General features: G+C 49.2%; 2 long non-coding RNA genes across 2 annotated transcripts in view; one reads left to right on the plus strand and one right to left on the minus strand.

The window, feature by feature from the left end:
• The window catches only part of LOC145531446 (uncharacterized), a 33,503-nt gene extending 15,119 nt beyond the window's left edge, over positions 1–18,384 (plus strand). The window contains exon 4 of the long non-coding RNA XR_014072452.1: positions 17,285–18,384. This is a non-coding gene — a long non-coding RNA (uncharacterized LOC145531446). The remainder of the gene's footprint in view (positions 1–17,284) is intronic.
• Positions 2,840–7,631, minus strand: LOC145531445 (uncharacterized). Its single transcript, XR_014072451.1, has 4 exons — positions 5,878–7,631; positions 5,429–5,607; positions 5,107–5,202; positions 2,840–3,117 (listed from the first exon to the last, which is right to left on the minus strand). It is a non-coding gene; the product is annotated as an uncharacterized LOC145531445 (long non-coding RNA).
• Positions 18,385–20,222: the final 1,838 nt, after the last annotated feature.

Here is a 20,222-nt window from a genome sequence, read left to right on the forward strand (position 1 = left end):
CTGATGACTGTTCCTAAAAATGTAAACGCCATTTATTTATGCTCAGTCAGCAACTAGAGGAAAGGAAGATCCCACTACCTGCCTTGTGTGCAAGTGGAGAATATTTGGAGACAAGAGCCTTGTTCGATTTTTCTGCTGGCTAGAATGAAATCTCCAGTCACCTCCAGTGACGGGAGCTTCTTTTGAAAGTATTCATGAGTCGTAAGAGAAACGAGGATCTCATGGCAATCTCAGCCTGGAAACCAGTGGAACTCCCCCCTCAAGATGCTGATGGACATGAAACCACACCCAAACGACATCCAAAACATCTCACCAAGTGCGGTTCTACATAAGAGACCCTCAGGAGAAGGCAGAGGGAGCTCTGAGAATTAGTGCTGGCACCTGGCTGGGACAGGTAGCTATGGGAATCACCTTCATACCCTGGGACTGGATGTTCACACGTCATTATGTACCGAGGCAAAGCAGCTCATCCTTTACCACAGAGCCAAGCCACACACTCACTGAAGAGACAGGGGTGGTAAGGAAAGAGAGGCCACATGACAATCTCTTATCTCATTAGCACATGATGGCTTGAAAAAGACAAATCTCAATTTTGAATTTTTTTTTTTAGCTGTGTTGGGTCCTCATTGCTGCACACAGGCTTTTTCTAGTTGCAGCAAGTGAGGGCTCCTCTCCAGTTGCAGTGTGTGGGCTTCTCACTGTAGTGGCTTCTCTTGTTGCAGAGCACAGGTTCTAGGGGGAGTGGGCTCAGTAGTTGTGGGACACGGGTTTAGTTGCTCTGTGGCTTGGAGAGATCTTCCAGGACCAGGGATTGAACCCATGTCCGCTGCATTGGCAGGCGGATTCTTAACCACTGGACCACTAGGGAGGTCCCCAGGTCTCAGTTTTGGATGAGTCAGTTCAAGGAGAAAAAAAAAGCTTTTTAAAAAAGAATACAGCAGATGGTATAATTGTACAATTTATTCCAAATATTTGCTTTTCCTCGCTACTAGGTGCACCCCTTAGAGAGCCCTTTCCCGGGGTCCCACCTGGAGGGAGGACAGACCTGCTGCTCACAGAGATCAGGGTTCACCATGTGACTTTCTTTGTCCTATGGAATGTATATAGTTGTCTGAACAGATGTTTTAAGAGCCTGGGCATGCTTCTGCCATTGCTTTGTTCCTTCTGCCACAAGATAAAGATAGGGGCCCCTCCTAGCCTGTATCACACAAGAGTGCAGGGCGAAAGTTGATGTGCTGCCAATACGTATATGAGCAAAAAATAAATATCTGATGTTGTAAGGCACTAGGATTTTGGAAGCCATTTATTATTGCAACATAATTTAGTTCAAACTGATGGATGCAGATATTAGGACCAGAACCATAGTGCTGATCTAGCAGAAACCCTGACATATGTAGCGTGTTGCCTGCAATAAGAAAAATGGAGCAAATGAACTTGTGGTTTTAGTTAAGAAGTGGGGAAAACAAAACACGTGTAACATGAGTTTGCTTTTATGGCCTGGTTTGACATGAGACTACAAGAAAGAGACAAGCTCTGAAAAGATTTCCCAGTTTGAAAGTAGAATTGAAAGGGAAGTGTGGGAAATCCAGAGATCCCAAAGCTAAGAGGGTCAGAACAACGGGGGTGAGGATGGGGGGGGGTAAAGACGATGTTGGGAAAAAGGAATCTGGGTGATGCTGCTTCAGGAGTAATGGATCTCTACGTCTGTGTCTCTCTGTTCCTTCCCTGCAAGTAGGTTCATCTGGACCATTTTTCTAGATTCCATATATATGTGTTAATATATGATATTTTTCTCTGATTTACTTCACTCTGTATGACAGATTCTAGGTCCACCCAAATAGACACAGTGAGGGAAGGGGGGGATGGGACAAATTGGGAGAGTAGCACTGACGTATGTATACTGAAAGAGTTAGTCGCTCAGTCGTGTTTGACTCTTTGCGACCCCATGGACTGTGGCCCGCCAGGCTCCTCTGTCCATGGGATTCTCCAGGCAAGAATACTGGAGTGGGTTGCCATTTCCTCCTCCAGGGGACCTTCCTGACCCAGGAATTGAACCCGGATCTCCTGCATTGCAAGCAGATTCTTTACCATCTGAGCCACTAGGGAAGCCCACATATATACACTACCATGTGTAAAATAGATAGTGGGAAGCTGCTGTATAGCACAGGGAGCTCAGCTTGGTGGTCTGTGATGACTCGAGGGGTGAGATGGAGGTGGGATTGGGAGGGAGGTTCAAGAGGGAGGGGGTATATATGTATACATTCAGCTAATTCACTTTGCTGTACAGCAGAAACTAACACAACATTGTAAAGTAATGATACTCCAGTAATAAAAAAAAAAAAAAAAGAAGTATGAATCTCTAAGTCCCCTTGTTCCCTCCTTACCCCTGGAACTTTTTCTACCTTGCCTTTCTGGAGAGGGTAGAACAGAAGGTCAAGGGACTGGGACATGGCAGTCATGGTTGTGGATACAGGTAAACTTTGTCTACTGAATGTTTAATGCAGAGATATTCCAGCCTTTTTCTCCCATTCAATTCCCAGATCACTGGTTGGCAGGACCTTTCCTCTCAAGCCAGGAGATGAAAAGATTCCCCATAGAGAATCTCACCAGCCCTATAGGAAACATCCTCATAAATTGACTTTAGGGGTTCCCCAGCAAATGGCCCCATTATAGTGTGGAAATCAATGAGTTCTAATGGTGGACTCAGAGCATCTAATCAGCCTTTTATTCCTCAGCTCAAACTCTGTAGCCAGAATTGATACACACACACACACACACACACACACACAAACACTTAACATTAGCCACATAAAAGATTTCTCATCCATGACACAAGAATGAGATGTTTTGAAAAGGGATCATTCAGACGTTCAAAGTTCACAAAAGAGCTCTAAGAAAATCAAATCGATTGCAGCAATGACAAATTCAGTGGAAGCTAAATTTGAGGAAATCTCCCAGTTCAGTTCAGTTGAGTTGCTCAGTTGTGTCCAACTCTTTGCGACCCCATAGACTGCAGCACACCAGCATACCAGGCTTGCCTGTCCATCACCAACTCCTGGAGCTTGCTCAAACTCATGTGCATCGACTGTGATGCCATCCAACCATCTCATCCTCTGTCTTCCAGAGAGTAGTCAAAAACACAAAAAGGTGAAAATAGTACAGTTAGAGGACCAGGGTGGCCAACACTCATGTTTAATAGGAGTTCCAGAAATATATTAAAGAGGTAGAAAGTCATCAATGAAATGATCAGGAAGTTCCTGGCTCCAGTGACTTTAGACCCAAAAGCTCTGAGCTGCTGGCCAGACCACATCACTGCAGAGCCCAGAACCTGTTCCACAACCAGGTGCTCCAATGGTGTAAGCCCAGAGCTCCCCATGGATTTGTATCCCAGCCTTTCCAGAGGGGTCCCTTTCTCTACGTTCAGGGAATTTCGACCCAGAAACTCCACTGACCTTACCTTCTCCTGGGAACCTAGGGGCAGGATTATTTATTTAACTTTTTTATTCCAATTAAATTTGCATTTTCTACCCAGTCAAAACTGAGAAGTGGGTCCTTTGAGGATATACACACAGGCTGGAAATCCATTTTAAAAAGCAGAGGAATCACTGACACTAGAGTGTGGTGCAGGATCAGCTGGGGTGGAGGGAAGGGGCTGCCCTGAAGAAGAGGAGAAGGAGAGTTTTGGAGATGCTGATTCGATTCTTCTCTTCCTGAGCCTGAGAGAGGAGCCGGCAGGGTTCATTTTATTCCTCTTCTTCTGATTGCCTTTAAATGTTTTATATTCTTTGGTGTGTGATTCATTTCACCAAAAAATGTATTCTTTTAATTTAAAAAGGAGTCAAGTAGCAGTGAATGATTTTAACAGCAAAATAAGAATGCAGATGCTCTGTAGTGACGCAGAATGGTCACAAAGGTATATCATCAGGTGAACGGAACAGGGGCGGGATGGGAGGCTGTGGAGGTGGTCACTGAGTAAAGAAACCCAGAAAAAGGAGACACCCACCAGCACACCCCTGCTGTGTATCCATCAAGATGTCTCCAGAAGGATGCATTAGGGACAGTTAACACAACGGAACACTGGAGGCCGGGGGACCAGAAACAAAATTATCTTCACATCCTGCCCTTTCATGGTTTTGAATTTTGAGGCGCTTGAAGGTTTTACTTACTCAAAAAATCTTGTTGTTTATAAAAAGAAGTCTGATGGCACAATACCTAATGTTTTTGAAGAGATGGACGGTTTATCAGCAAACCTCCGTGGAAAGCGATTTGGAAATATCTCAGCAAGTCGGGGCCAACAACAATGCTTCTAGAAAAACTTTCACATGTATTCAGGAACACACACAGACCAGGAACATTCAGAACAGCCTTGTGTATGATAAGTTAAAAGGAAGAAAGAAGGATAGCAACCGAAAAGTTCCCCCAAGAGGAAAATGCCTTTAAATAAATTCCCACTGATCCATACAATAGACAATCATCCAACAGTAGAAATGAATCTACATAGATCAAAACCCCAAACTGAATGTGGAAAGGAGGCCAGTAAGGAGATGATATACACTCTATGATACTGTTCATGTGATGATCAAACACATGAAAAAATTCTATGTATAACGTGCATGCGTGCTAAGTCACCTCAGCTGTGTTCAGCTGTTTGTGACCCTATGGACTGTAGGCCACTGGGCTCCTCTGTCCCTAGGATTCTCCAGGCAAAAATACTGGAGTGGGTTGCCATGCCCTCCTCCTGGGGGTCTTCTCCACCCAGGCATTAAACCTGTATCTCTTACATCTCCTGCACTGGAAGGTGGGTTCTTTACCACCAGCACCATCCGGGAAGTCCTGTATGTATAATATTTATGTATAAAGTGCATGAGGATGATCCAGGTAAGATTCTAGATAGTTATCGTCTCTGAGAAGAGATGGGAAATGAAGTAAGGGAAAAGCAGAGAGTGGCTTCATAGTGGTGGCTCGTGCTTTCTTTCTGAAGCCAGGGGTGGGCATATGCCCTTCATAATGTTATCCGTTCTAATTTCTTGATTCTATGTTACACTTCATTTAAGTAAATAAAATTGCCACCAAAACATCTGGAATAAAGCACCTCGTTCAGCATACCTTAGATTATAATAACAAAAGATGAGGGACTTCCCTTCCCGGGCAGTCCAGTGCTTGAGACTCTGTGCTTCAACTCCAGGGGTGAGGGTTCGGTCTCTGTTTGGGGAACAAAGATACCGTAGAATGCTGCACAGTGTGGCAAACAAACAAACAAATAAAAAACAATAATAGTAAAAGATGAACAGAAAAGCTAAATTTCAACAAGTCTGACCCTGCAAGGATATTTTCACCATGTTGCATCCAATCAGATTCACTTGAACGAAAAAAAAGGTAGGAATAAAAAGTTCCTGGAGTTTTGATATAAGCTTCCCCAGTGGCTCACAGGTAAAGAATCCGCCTGCGAGGCAGAAGATGCAGGAGGCCTCAGGTTTGATCCCTGGATGGGGAAGATCCCCTGGAGGAGGGCATGGCAACCCACTCCAGTATTCTTGCCTGGAGAATCCCATGGACAGAGGAGCCTGGCGGGCTATAGTCCATGGGGTTGCAAACAGTCGGACACAACTGAGAACGCAAGCACACATTAGATGTTTAGAGCTGTGAGGAATTTTATCATTTACAGAGTCCAAGCCTCTCATTCTTATAGCAGAAATTGGGGCCCACTTTCCTGAGAGGGAAGTGACCTGCCCAAGGGTATGAGAGAGCGTCCAGGTCCCCCGTCTCCTGGCCCCGGGCCTGGGGCTTTGTCCAGGACCCTGTATTCTTATCAGGGAAGGAGCAGTGACTTCCCACGAAGGGGTGCAGTTCCTGCACCAAAACATTAGCCAGACTCACGTTTGGGCACCACCCCCGAGAGGCCCTGCCTGGCAAGCCGTGAGAACAGGATTTCCTAGAGGGAGCAAAGCAAACAGAACAGTGCGTGAGTCAGACGTGAGGGCAGCGACCCTCCCAGGGGGTGGTCTGGGTGAGTGACCTGCTGGCCCACACACTATACACACATGCTATGGAATTGTGGATTGTGGATTGTGTGCACGTTTGTGTGAGAGTGCATGTGTGGTATCTAGCATATAGTAAGTTGGGCTTTCCAGGTGGCGTTAGTGGTAAAGAACCTGCCTGCTAATGCAGGAGACATAAGAGACTCAGGTTCAATCCCTGAGTCAGGAAGATCCCCTGGAGGAGGAAATTGCAACCCGCTCCAGTATTCTCCAGTATTCTTGCCTGGAGAATCCCATGGACAGAGGAGCCTGGAGGGCCACAGTCCATTGAGGCAAAAAGAGTCGAACACAACTGAAGCAACTTAGCAAGTGCTCAGTGGTTGGTAATAACACTATTATTATCATCCTTTCAGGAGAAGTCATAAGTATTCAGGGCCTAAAAACAAGACTACTCTGGCTCAAGAGAGAAAAAGCAGTCCTAGGCCTAGGCTTTTCTGCCTCATGTTTCAAGTTGAAGGTGAACGAATGTCTCCCAGCTGGTCGAAGCAACACGTGTGGATGTGGGCTCTCCCTCCCCTCAGGAGGCTTCCACCCCAGGGAGGAGAGTGATGACAGTAAAATAAGACTGTTGTCCCTTAACCCCCAGATACGTCCCCTCGAGTGGCTGGGGACCCCCTGGGCCGGTCTCTGCAGCAGCCCTCAGACAACAAGTACGCCAGCCCATGAAGCAGGTCATCCCTGCTCACTCGGCCGTGTGGCTGGTTCCTCAGGAATGGCACGTGGAGGCAGAGAGGGATCATGGGAGGGGAGCCATGTCAGACCGACTGTGTAAAGAAGCAAATCTGAATGACAAGTGACAGAGGACTTCAGAAGTGGCAGGATCATCAAAGCCTCCAGAGAGAAGAGCGGCACCCCTGCCCTTGAGGACATGGGTGGTCTGCACTTCCCAATTCCCATGTTGGGGGAGGGGTCCCCGCAGCACCACGCAGCCCTGGGACAGCAGCCGGATGTCCCACAGTTCACCTCATTCCTGAGACTGTCCGCCTGGAGACAGTGTCAGATCCCAAATAGCGAAAGGTCAGTCTCTCAAGGCTGCCCCTGCCCTGACTTCACACGCCAGTCACAGGTCCGCACTGTGCCCTGGGCTTCTGACCCAATGGCTACAAATGGGAGAGTCCCACGACCCTTTCCTTGGGATCTTAGTTCCCCGACCAGGGATTGAGCTCTTGGCCCCTGCGTTTGAATCACGGAGTCTTAACCACTGGGACTGCCAGGGAAGTCCCTGATCCTGTCCTTGGGTTGGATTAATTTACCAGAACAGCTCACAGACCTCATATAAGCATCATATTGACTAGATCTCCACTTGATTATAAAAGGATGCAACCAGGAAGGCCAGATGGAAGAGATGAGGAGGGCAGGGTGTCGGGGGAGGCCCAGGGCTTCCAGGCCCTCCCCTGCTGTACCACCCTCCCCAAACCTCCACCCTCCACCACCAGGAAGCTCTCCAAACCCTGTCCTTCTGGGGTTTCATGGAGGCTTCATTACAGAGACACGACTGATTACATCTTTGGCCTTTGGTGATTGAACTCATTTTCCAGTCTCTTTCCTCTCCCCAGAGGTTGGGGTGGGATTGAAGGTTCCAGCCCACTAATCACATGGCTGGTTCCTGGGCCACCAGTGCTCATCCCTGGGTGTGGTCCCCAAGTCATCTCAGTAGCATCACAAAAGATACCATTATGCCTCTCATCACTTAGGAAAGGTCAATGGGTTTAAGCTCTGTGCCGTGAATGGGGACAGACACCTGCATGGATTTCTTATTCTAAATCACAACATCACACCCCCTTCCTGGTCCGTTTTCCTCACCTACAGTCCCTTTTGCTCTCTCATCCTGAATGGCTTCATGGCAAGTTTTCTCAGAAGCTTGCTGTTGTCTGGTATCTAGCCTTTCAGTTTCCTCAAGAACCCCCTCAAGGATGAAGTTTCTGCCCTCAGGTTGCATTTCCTGAATTGGAGTGGGGGTGGGGCATTGAACTGGATTCATAACCTTATCTTTTTTTTTTGAAGTATAGTTGATTTACAATGTTGTATTACTAGCTTGCATGGTATCACTTATATGTGGAATCTAAAATACAGTAGGTAGCCTGATCTTAACAGGACAGAGATACTTTCCAACATGGCCTGAAAAGTGAAAAGGTCAGTGTTTGACATGAAGGAAGGCCCTGCGTGTGCCCATCCTCCGCTGCTCTGCTCACCCTCGGGGAGGAAACCGAGCACAGGGGTGGGGGGCGGCTCCGGGGACCAGTGCTCGCTCAGCCCTGCTGCCTGGCATCCTGGAGTCATCTTCAATTGTCCTATTTCCCATGAGCCCCTACCGCCACCCACCTCTCTAGTAGCCTGGCTGCCTCACCATCTACCATGTCACTGCACTTTCGTGTTTTGTGATTGTGGTTGGTTGCCTTCCTTGTTTCCAGCCCCCCTCCTTCTCTGCCCCCATTTCTCACTGGTGGCTTGCACCCCCTGTTCCCCACTTTCCTCCAGGCACCCTCACGCATCAGAGCCCTTGAGATGCTGGAGCTGTGCTCTCCACTCTCAATGGGGAGGGCATCTCCCCCCTCCCCTCCATGTAATGAGTCCACCCAGGAGGCCAAGCTGTGCAGCACCTGTGAAACATGGGACCCATGGTCCATGTACCCACAGCCCATGTTCCTGGGAGATTCGGCCGTGACCCCACAGGAACTGGATTCCAGTGAAACACGGGACCCATGGTCTGTGTACCCACAGCCCCTGCTGCTGGGAGACTCGGCTGTGACCCCACAAGCACTGGACCCCAGCAAACTGACTGCAGACAGCAAGCTCAGCCTGCACCCTCCTCGCTCAGCCTCTTGCCTTCCCTTTGCCTTTTTTGCTGAGTCCAAGTTCTCATGAAGGCTCCTTTGGTTCGCAGGATGAGTTTCCCCCTGGGAGATACCTCAATCACTCTTAAAAAATAAATTTTAGGGACTTTCTTGGCGGTCCAGTGTAAGACTTTGTGCTTCCACTGCAGGGGCCAAGGGTTCAATCCCTGATCAGGGAAATAAGATCCCTGCACAACCCTCCACCCACCCCCCCAAAAGAAAATAAGTTTTGGAAGACCTGCCTTACCTGGTCATTCCTGGACAGATCTAACCCTCCTACATGTGAGCTCAAGCCAGGCCCACCCCCTCCCTCCCCTGCACAGGTGAATGGTCTCGGTCTCCCAGCCCAGATCGAGAGGGTGGGCGGAGGGGGACATGGGGAAGGGGAGGAGGTTCTCTCATCCACAGACAGCTGTGCTGAGGTTTGGGGTCAGGACTGTAGTCAGGCGTATGCCCCCACTGCCAGGTGGACTGAGCGTCAGCCACCTCGGGCCAGAGTGCCCTTCATATCTGCAGCCACAGTGGCTTCTGAGCCTCAGGTCACCACGGAGCCTCCTGCAGGAGCAGAGAAGAGACGGGGGCCACTGTGGGGGCCTCTGGACAACACAGACTGTCCTGAAGGCCTGGGGCTCTGGGCGGGGCTCTGCTGGTGACAATTTTATGTTGAGCAGCGTGGGAGGCAGCCAGCCCTCCCTTTGCCTTTTTTGGAGACAGAGAAATTAGGGCTGTTGCTTTGGGGAAAGATAAAGCAGAGAATATGCTTCTCATTACACAGGCACGGAGACAGATGAGGAGGGTCAGGCCCGGGTCTCCGCGGCTGCGGCTTCAGCACCAATTTCCTGCGGCAGGGCGGCTCCCTGAACCACTCACTTTCCCGGGAATCTGACACTGTGGACTCAGGGCCTGGGAATGAGGGGCCCGCGGAGGCCGGAGTTTATCTCCATAGCTTGTTTCTTTCCTTCTCTCCTAATCTCTACCCACCCTCGCGGCCTCTGTGCCCCTGTTTCTGCTTTTCCTGCGACCCAGCCATCCAGACAGTCCAGTCCCTACCCCGCTTCACGTGCTGTCTCCAGAGTCCTGCGGAGGGACCCGCCAGCCCCCTCCTCATCCATCTGTCCCATCTGTGCCACGGCTGCCCGGCAGCCGGACGAGAATCAGAAGCCTCCTGGCCCGACCTCGCCCCTTGGGCATCATGGGGACTCGGTGACCATCTGCTTTCAATGAAGTGTGGGTTTCAGCACGTATTATGGAAACAGAAACAGAAAAACTATCAGGGGTCCCTCCTGCAAAAAACATCATCATCCACCAAAAGAAGCTCTTAGCAACTTCCGGGTGGCAAGCACATCCCCGTTAATGAGGAGGAATTCAGACAGGGATCCTGGCGGGGCCGCCCCCGAAGGGAGAGGCAGAAGTGGAATGTTTTCACTCACTAGGCAGTCGGGGGTGGGGAGGGCCTTCGCCAGGCACACAGAACAGACGCACAGCCAGGGCTGAGCAACCTGACACCAGGCCCTCAGCTGGCTTCTCTCCGAGGCAAGAATGTGGGCTGGCAGGGCCTGCCTTGCTGGGAAGATGAGCCAAGTGGCCGGACCCGCGCTCAATCCAGGGCAAGCTCTAGGGGGAGGGCAGATGCCATCTGCCCCCAGGGGCCCTGGACAGGGGCCTGGCCTGCCCTTGGGGATGCCAGTTTACCAGGGAAGCGGGTCAGAGGGGGTCCTCATCAGGGCCTTGCAGGACGAATTCACTCTCCTTCCTCCGGCCCACGTGCTGAGGAGCTGCGGTGTGTCAGGCATCAGCCGTGACGAGCCTGCCATTGAGCGAGCGAGGACAGTGCCTGCGCGTGCTAGGCACCCAGGAAGCATCCATGGGGGAAGGAGCGAAGCTGAAAGGCGTAAAGCTGTGATGGATGGGTCTGGACAATGTCTTCTGTCTTTTCTTGAATGTGAGAAGAGCCAGCTTGGCCCTTTCCAGCGAGCAGCATGGAGTCACATCCTGCCTGAGATGCTGCATGAGTGCGAGTGTGAATGCGTGTATCAAACCCTGCCATTCCTCCCAGCTCCAAGATGCCTGGAATTCCACGCATACAGACCTCCTTCCTTCTTCCTAAGATACCTTTATCTCAATCGCACTTTGAGCTTTATCAGTAATTGGCATCTCAGGGGAAATTAGTTCATCAGACTCGCTCCAGAGAAGGTTTTAAGGAGGGAAAAGCGAAGAAAATGAGCACTAACTACGCCCGTGGGGCAGAGCAAGGAGGAAGGCCCACTGTTGCTCCAGGAGGGATGTGCCGGGCTGGGGCAGTGAGTCTGACCCTCTAGCCCTCAGGGAGGGATGCTCCAGGGACTGGCATCCATGGCAGCTCTTCTCAGGAGTGAGTCTCTGCTGAGAGGGGCTGGTTTTCCAGAGCTGGATTCCTGATGGTGGGGCCCAGCTTTGACCCCCACCGCCTTCTTCAAGATCCCCTACTTCTCATAGGTCCACATCCCCACTGTCATTTTTACCTGTTGGTAAAAGGAAGCATTGAAAGGGTTTACCAGGTGGCCCTAGTAGTAATGAACTCACCTGCTAATGCAGGAGACACAAGAGACGTGGGTTTGATCTCTGGGTTGGAAAGATCCCCTGGAGGAGGAAATGGCAACCCATTCCAGTATTCTTGTCTGGGAAATCCACGGACAGAGGAGCCTGGTGGGCTACACTCTCGGGGTGGCAAAGAGTCTGACACAACTGAGTGAATGAGCACGCAAAAAGAAGTAAGTAAGAGCACAGCTGTCAGTGTGAGAGCAGGGACTCCTCAGAGCCCAGCCCTGGCCTCAGTTTCCTGAGCTCCCCTGCTGGATGCACAGCTCATGCACATGCTTACGCGTGCACACACGTCCAGCCACCACCACTTCCCAACACCCAGCCTGAGCTATTCACAACAGTCGGCAAGGAAGCAACCTAAGTGTCCATCAATAGAGGAATAGGTAAAGAAGATGTATGTATGCTGCATTCCATGTATATGATGGAATGAAAAAGAATGAAATAATGCCATTTGCAGCAACGTGGATGGACCTAGAGATTTTCATACTAAGTGAAGTAAGTCAGATAGAGAAAGACAAATATCATGTGATATTACTTATATGTGGAATTTTAAAAAATTAACACAAATGAACTTATTTACAAAACAAAAACATACACTCACAGACATAGAAAACAAACTTATGGTTACCAAAAGGGCAGGGAGAAGGGAGGGCTATACTGGGGGAATTTTGCATGAACATATACACACTACTATATATAAAATAATTAACAAGGACCCACTGTACAGCATAGGCTTCCCTGGTAGCTTAGCTGGTAAAGAATCTGCCTGCAATGCAGGAGACTCTGGTTTGATTCCTGGGTTGGGAAGATCTGCTGGAGAAGGGAGAGGCTACCCACTCCAGTATCTTGGCCTGGAGAATTCCATGGATCATATAGCCTATGGGGTCACACAGAGTCGGACGTGACCGACCGACTTTCACTGCACTCACTGTGTAGCACAGGAAGACATCCTGAATATCTTAATGGAAAAGAATCTGAAAAAGGATCTAAATCACTGAATCATTTTGCTGTACACCTGAAACCAACACAACGTTGTTAATCAACTATACTTCAATTTTTAAAAATTAAAATCAAATTAAAATTAAAATAAAAAACCCCAGAGTATGGCTTTCTGGGCACAAGTAGCCATATACAGCCCTGAAATAACAGTAGCATTGTCTATGAGACTGTGGCTTATAGGATAGATGGTAACCTCAGAAACTTCAAGGTCAGCAGGCAACACCTTGGTGTGTGTGTACACATTAGTTTGGCATTTATGAAACGTTACAGCTCTCCTTAATTTTTCCTGCTGAGAGAAGAGAGACTTTATTTATGAGTGACAGACTTTATTTTCTTGGGCTCCAAAATCACTGCAGATGATGACTGCAGCCATGAAATTAAAAGATGCTTGCTCCTTGGAAGAAAAGCTATGGCCAACCCAGACAGCATATTAAGACGTAGAGACATTACTTTACCGACAAAGGTCTGTCTAGTCAAAGCTATGGTTTTTCCAGTAGTTATGTATGATGGATGTGAGAGTTGGACGGTGAAGAAAGCTGACCGCCGAAGAATTGATGCTTTTGAACTGTGGTGTTGGAGAAGACTCTTGAGAGTCCCTTGGACTGCAAGGAGATCCAACCAGTCCATCCTAAAGGAAATCTGTCCTGAATATTCATTGGAAGGACTGATGCTGAAGCTGAAACTCCAATACTCTGGCCACTTGATGTGAAGAACTGACTCATTAGAAAAGACCCTGATGCTGGGAAAGATTGAAGGCAGGAGGAGAAGGGGATGACAGAGGATGAGATGGTTGGATGGCATCACCAGTGCAATGGACATAAGTTTGAGCAAGCTCCGGGAGTGGTGATGGACAGGGAAGCCTGGCGTGCTGCAGTCTGTGGGGTCGCAAAGAGTCGGACACGACTGAGCGACTAAACTGAACTGAACTGAGAGAAGACACTGATGGTTATAAAAGAGTGTCTTTCCTCCCCCTCACCCCTGCCTCCCCCACCAGCCCGGCAGAGGGACAGGGACGTCTTGTCCTCCCAGTGGGCAGGCTGTTTATTTACTTTGCTCTCTGATGGCTCGTTGACAGCATCCGAGTGTGATCTTAAGCAAACCGGAGCAGGGTGGCTGCAGGGGCTGGATCTGTCCCACCAGGTCTTTGCTGAGCTCAGAGCCACTATGCTGATCCTGTAGTCAGCAGGGGTGAGGGCAGTGGGTGTATGTGTGTGGGGGGGGTAGGTTATAAGGAATCCTCTGTTGTCACACGCAGATCCAACCCAACAAAGACAAGTGATGCTGCAAATCGAAGCATGGGCTCCAATAGGTCACAATCATCAAGATCCACCGCATTAGTTACACCAAGTTAGTTAAGTAGTCCCTCATCACACCTCGGTCAGCTTTCAGTCTCTACTACTGACTACTGGCTTTGGAATTTTCTTTGGAATTTTGTGGTCTACACACTAGAAGGTTATAAGCAGGGAGGATGCGGTCTCATTTTGTTTTTAAGTAGATCTTTTTTAAAATTTTTATTTATTTACTTATTTATTTTACTTTTGGCTGCATCGGGTCTTCGTTGCTGTGTGGGCTTTTCTCTAGAGTGGTGAGCGGGGGCCACTCTCTAGTTGTGGTGCTGGCTTCTCATTGCAGTGGCTTCTCTTGTTGCGGAGCACGGGCTCTAGGGTATGTAGGCTTCAGCAGTTGCAGCGCACTGGCTTAGTTGCCCCAGGGCTTGTGGGGATCTTCCCAGAGTAGGAACTGAACCCATGTCTCCTGCATTGGCAGGCGCATTCTTAACCACTGGACCACCAAAGAAATCTGATTCTTCCTCATTTTTAGACATTCACATCCAGTGCATTGAAAGTGCTGGCCACTCATTGAAGCCATTTGGATATGATAGTTTGGGTGGGAGGACAGATTGTGTGATGTATCCCCAGCTACTTGGGGAGTTTTAAGAATTTAAAAGACTAAACCTCTTCACAAAAGTTCCTTCCCATCTTTGCAGGTACACTTAACTAGCTCAATCCCTGGACATGGTCTAGTAACTCTGTCAATTGGAATGAAGAAGCTAACCAGTCCAGATGGAGCTCATTGAGCCAAATACTATGAATCTGATGGGTAGCTAACATGGTTGAAACTAACAGGGCAGAGTTGGTTTACAGGCAGAACTTGGAGATGTCACGGCTTTGGTTCCAGACCACCACAATAGAGCAAATGTCTCAATAAAGCAAGTCACACAGAATTTTTTGGTTTCCCAAGTGCACATAAAAGTTCTCTTTCTGCCACACTGTAGTCTATAAAGTGTGCAATGGCATTATGCTCCCCAAAATTGTACTTGCCGTAATGAAAAAAACATTTTATTCTAAAAAATAAAAAGTGATAAGCATCAGCTGAGTCTTGAGCAAGTTGTCATCTTTTTGCCGGAGGAGGGTCTTGCCTCTATGTTGAAGACTGCTGACTACTGGGGTGAGGGGTAGTTGCTGAACGTTGGGGCAGCCGAGGCAATTCCTTAAAATCAGACAACAGTGAATTTTGCCTCATCATTTGACTCTTCCTTTCACTTGAGCACTTAGAGGCCATTGTAGGGTTATTGATATTAGTTGGCCTAATTTCAGTATTATTGCATCTCACAGAAGAGGGAGGCCCAGAGGGAGGACGAGAGATGGGGGAGGGGTCAGAACACACACAACAGTTATGGATTATGTTCACTATCTTATGTGGGCACAGTTCAGGGCACCTCAGAACAACTACAACGGTAACCACAATCAGTAGCTCGCCATAACAAGCATAATAACAAGGAAAAGTTTGAAATACTGCAAGAGCCACCAAAAGGTGACAAAATGCGGGGGAAATGGTGCCTGCCAATAGACTTGCTCAACACACGGTTGTCACCAACCTTTAGTTTTTTAAAAACACGGTATCTGTGACACGCAGTAGAGCAAACTGCAATACAAGGAAAGGCTGTGTTTTGTTCGATGCTCTGTCTGACCTCTGCTTAGCGACCACGAGCCAGGACTCCCAGGGAAGCGAGGAGACCTCTGTATGACAATGCAAGCAGTAACAGCAGACAGGGACTGCCCTGCCCTGAGCCTTGCACATGTTAACTCGCTCAGTCCCCAGAGCAGCTCCCTGACGTCAGCTGTTATTGGCCCAGCGTGCAGATAAAGAAATGGAAGCACAGGGGGTTGGCTTTCCCAAAGTCATCAGTGGTTAACTGGGCCTCGTACAGACCGGGTCCCTGGCTCATCTCCTACATCGGGAATTGCCAGGCACAGATTACTAGTGAACTCTGGACAGCTAGCACCGTGCATCTGCTGCAGCTGGGTTTGTGCTGCCCCCATGAGGGGAGGACTCACTCTCCAGCTGGGCCAGGGAGAAACTCAGGCACCCAGGAGGGGGAGGATGGGGGCGGAGTGGGAGTCCAGGTCTCCACTCCAGCCCACTCCTCCCAGCCGGGGCCTTGGGGAACTAGGTGGAGGTGCAGAGCCAGCCTCGCCTGTGGACTGCAGGGCATGGAACTGGGTGCAGGGCCCAGGCTCAGAGTCCAGGGACTAAAGCAAAACAAAAGCCAGGCTGCTGTCCAGCTGGGTTGTCTGTCCAAGGATTAGATGGATCAGAGGGATGCAGGTGTGAGTCTGCGGGATGGACAACATGACCCTAGCGTGGAGGTGGAAGGCGGGAGAGGTAGGGACAGACACTGGATCAAGCCCAGGGCCGACCAGCTGCTTTGTGTGGAAACTCTCAGGCCGGTGTAGCTTTGGGGGCTGGGGTGGGGGTGGGGTGAGGGGAGGTTCTCCTCCCATCCCTGGCTCGGCCCAGCCCAGGACTGAAGATAGGATGCTGTTCAGTTACTGATTAAATTCCTGGAGGACTTGACCAGGAGTCACGGCTCACTGTGCTGGATCCAGAGAAGCAAGACAGGAGAGCGGGGAGGGGAAAGGCTCTGGAGTCAGTGACACCTGGGCTCAGAGCCCTGTGACCTCTGGGGAGGTAATAAACTCCCTCCGAGCCTCTGTCTTCTCACTGTAAAATGGGAATAATAATAAAACATGCACCTCCCCCAGCCCTGGGTTAGTGGGATAGTTAAATGAGATGATAATACAGGGCTGGCACAGAGGCTGACATGCTACACGGTCCCTATCTCTGCTGGGATTGGCAGTGTTAGGAAGAATCAAAGTTACTGACTGAGGCCCCATTCTCTCCCCTGTCTTCTAACTAACTAGGTATCTGTCCTTCCTCTGCCTCGAAGAATCCTGCGCATTTACTACAGACTTAAGGGCTTCCCTTGTGGTTCAGCTGGTAAAGAATCCGCCTGCAATGCAGGAGACCTGGGTTCGATCTCTGGGTTGGGAAGATCCCCTAGAGAAGGGAAAGGCTAGCCACTCCAGTATTCTGGCCTGGAGAATCCCATGGGCTGTATAGTCCATGTGGTTGCAAAGGGTCAGACACAACTGAGTGACTTTGACTCACTCACTTAAGGGATGGTGGGGTGGAGGCATGAGAGTGGAGGAAGGGCTGGGGTGGAGGTGGGGCCTTGACCCAAATAGTCATCATAAGGCTTAGACATCTTTGGTTTCAAGACCATTTTCTCAGAAGAGTGCTTCTGGCCCTTTGCTCAATCCTGGGATGCTGTCGAGGTCCCGGGAGAGTCAGGTTCCACGAGGCAGGTCCTGCCAGTCCACAGTTGCATCTGTCTTGGTCCTTCTGGCCTCACCTGGGTCTTTACAGCTGCCTTGGCTGTGAATGCCTCATTAGTTACTGCATCAGCCATTGGTTTTCCAGCCTCTTTGCAAAATGCTACTTAAGCTTCCATAATCTTTCAAACCACGAGGTCACAATTTGTGTTTACAGGTTGAGACAAAGCTGTTATCCTCTTCCATCAATGTCCCACCTCCAACTTTAGGACAGGAAGGGGGTCCCACCCTCACCCATGGAGACCTTGAAACCCAGGTGGGAAAACCTCCTCACCCCACCTCCTCCTAGGATAGACTTCCACCCGTCGAGGGACATCTGGGATGCCTGGGAGAGCTGGCCGTTGGGTCCACGGCTCACATCGCCCCTGCCTGGCCAGGCCTGACCAACTTCAGGATACAGCAGTTAACAAAGGAAAATACGGAGGGAGCCGGATTTTCCCAGCTGCCTGAGAGGGGAAAGGAAGCCAGGCTCAGTGACTCACACAATGGCATCGAAACAATTCAAGGAACTGTCCAAGGAAGTGACCAGAATAGCCCGGTGATCGCTGCGAGCTGGTGGGGCGGGGAAGATGGAAGCCAGGCTCTCCGCAGCGGGACGTGAAAACAAGAGGAGGAGATTTCCCCATGGCAGGGCAACTGCCCTTTAGAAACATGTGCTGAAGTGTTGTTCTGTTGACTCCCAGGCCCAGGAGGAGAAGATCTGTGGAGAGGCAGAGGGGGAGGTTATGGTGCTGGTGTCTCCAACTCAGGGTACTGTGGGTGGTGGGTGCCACAGGCCACCTTGGGACCAGTCATCAAGGAAACGGGGGCCTCTCCCCACTCCCAGAGCTGATATTATTTATTGAGGACCTCACACTGCTGAGTGGAGAGCAGGGAGGGGACCCAGCAGGGCAGCTAAGCTGACTCCAGGGGATCTCCTGCAGTGAAAGAAGGGTCCTGGGCTCAGGTCTTGTTTGCAGAGAAACTTGAATATAGGTGCCAAGTCCTGACGCCATCTTCCCCTCCCTCTGCTCTCAGAGTCCACACGGAACACCTCTCTCAAGGGTGAAAGAGATTCAGAGTTTTCAAGATCCAGCTAACTAAACACGGAGCCCAGGAGAGGGCAAACAGCCGTCCGCTCTCACACTCAGGATCCATGGCTTCAAAGGGCTCTGTCGTGGTTACAAAAAGAACACGAGAGTTCTCTGTGTTTGTTTTCAAGTGAGGCCTTTAATAAACAGTCTTCTAAAAAAAAACAAAAAAAAAACCCAAATAACACACAGGGGAAACAAGTTTCTTTCTCCCTTTCATGTATCAGTCAAAGCATCACACTCCCCTTGGCTTTGGCTTAAATGAGTTTGGTTTCTTTGCAGAAGTTCACCGTTTATGAAATACATTCACTTTATGGACTTTGATCTCCCCACTGGCACAGCTTTAGGTGGGTTCAAAATTCTACAGAGTTAAACACAACCACATGGGACTGGGGCGAGGAGGTAGTGGGAGCTCACGTCGGCTAGGGTTGGGGAGGGCAGAGAGGCGGGAGGGCGGGTGGAGGGAGTGGGCTTGTCCAGGGGACCTCAGCCATACCTTCTCCTCCCCTCTGCTGCCCAGGGTGAGCTGGCCCAGAAGAGAGGAGGTAAGCAAACTGGGCCCTGGGGCCACAGCACGCTCCGAGGGCGTGAGGGGAATGCCAGCTGAACTGGTTGCATCAGCGTTCCTCTTTCTAACCCTGCCAGACCTGGGGCACTTTGATGAAAATGCAAATCATGGACGTTAAAAAAAAAAAGTAAAAGTCACACCTCTTAATTCTAAGAAGTCAACAGTACAGGTATTTTAAATCTGTATGTGTGTACAGATAGGTAGGTATGTAGGTAGGTAGATGATAGAGATGATAGATAGAAAGAATAGGTAAATACATGCATACCTACATATGTAGGATGGATGGAGGGTTGATTAGGTGGTTGAACGGACAGAATGGATACATAGATATAGATGATAGACAAATATAATAGATTTTAGGGAGAGTGATGGAGATATAAATTCATAGCTTACTCTGCTCCCATTCTGCCTGAAAGAAATTTCTCTTTCCTACATCATTTTCAGTAGTTGCTGGGGTTGCTTCCCTGACAGTCACCCACCCCCTCTTCCACACTGATGGAACTCTGGTTAATTCCAGCACCTACCTCTTCTCTGTAGGACGCAGGATGAAACTTGATTGCTCTGAACCAAGGTCATCCTGATGACTGGGTAGGTGTTTGGTAGGAGAGCAATTCTGGTCCATAAGATATAATGGATGGTGAGACTGGACACTACTGGGGAAGGCTTTTCTTCCTGAAATAAAGGGACATACGAAAAGAATGCTCTCTTTTCTGACTCCAGGATGTCTGAATCTGATGCAGGGCAGTTAACTAAGGACAGCAGAGCCACAAGATGGAGAGAAGCTAAGTCTCTGATGACTTGGTGAGACTTCTGAATTAAGCAACTGTTGTTGTTGTTGTTCAGTCGCTAAGTAGTGTCCAACTCTTTGTGACCCTATGGACTGCAGCATGCCAGGCTTCCCTGTCCTTCACTATCTCCCTGAGTTTGCTTAAACTGATGTCCATTGAGTCAGTGATGACATCCAACCATCTCATTTTCTGTCGCCCTCTTCTCCTCTTGCCCGCAATCTTTCCCAGCATCAGAGTCTTTGCCAAAGAGCTGGCTCTTCACATCAGATGGCCAAAGTATTGGAGCTTCAGCTCCAGCATCAGTCCTTCCAATGATCAGCCATTAAACTGACCTAATTCTGGACTTCTTGTTATGGAAGAAATAAATTCCTTTATTATTTTAGTAACTTTTGGGTAATGGTAAGATAAAATATAATTCACATACTATTAAAAATGTACCATTCAATGGTTTTTAGTATATTCACAGTATTTTTGTCTGGAGAATCCCTTGGACAGGGGAGCCTGGCCAGATACAGTCCATAAGGTCACAAAGAGTCGAACATGACTGAAACGACTTAGTAAGCATGCACACACACACAGAGTTGTACAACTATCACCACAAATTATTGTTAGAACATTTTCAACCCCTCCCAAAGAAATCCCATGTACATTTTGGTTATTGCTTCCCAA

The sequence above is a fragment of the Giraffa tippelskirchi genome, chromosome 13 (assembly GCF_054371585.1).
Source record: "Giraffa tippelskirchi isolate mGirTip1 chromosome 13, T2T-mGirTip1v1.2.pri, whole genome shotgun sequence".
NCBI lineage: Eukaryota > Metazoa > Chordata > Mammalia > Artiodactyla > Giraffidae > Giraffa > Giraffa tippelskirchi.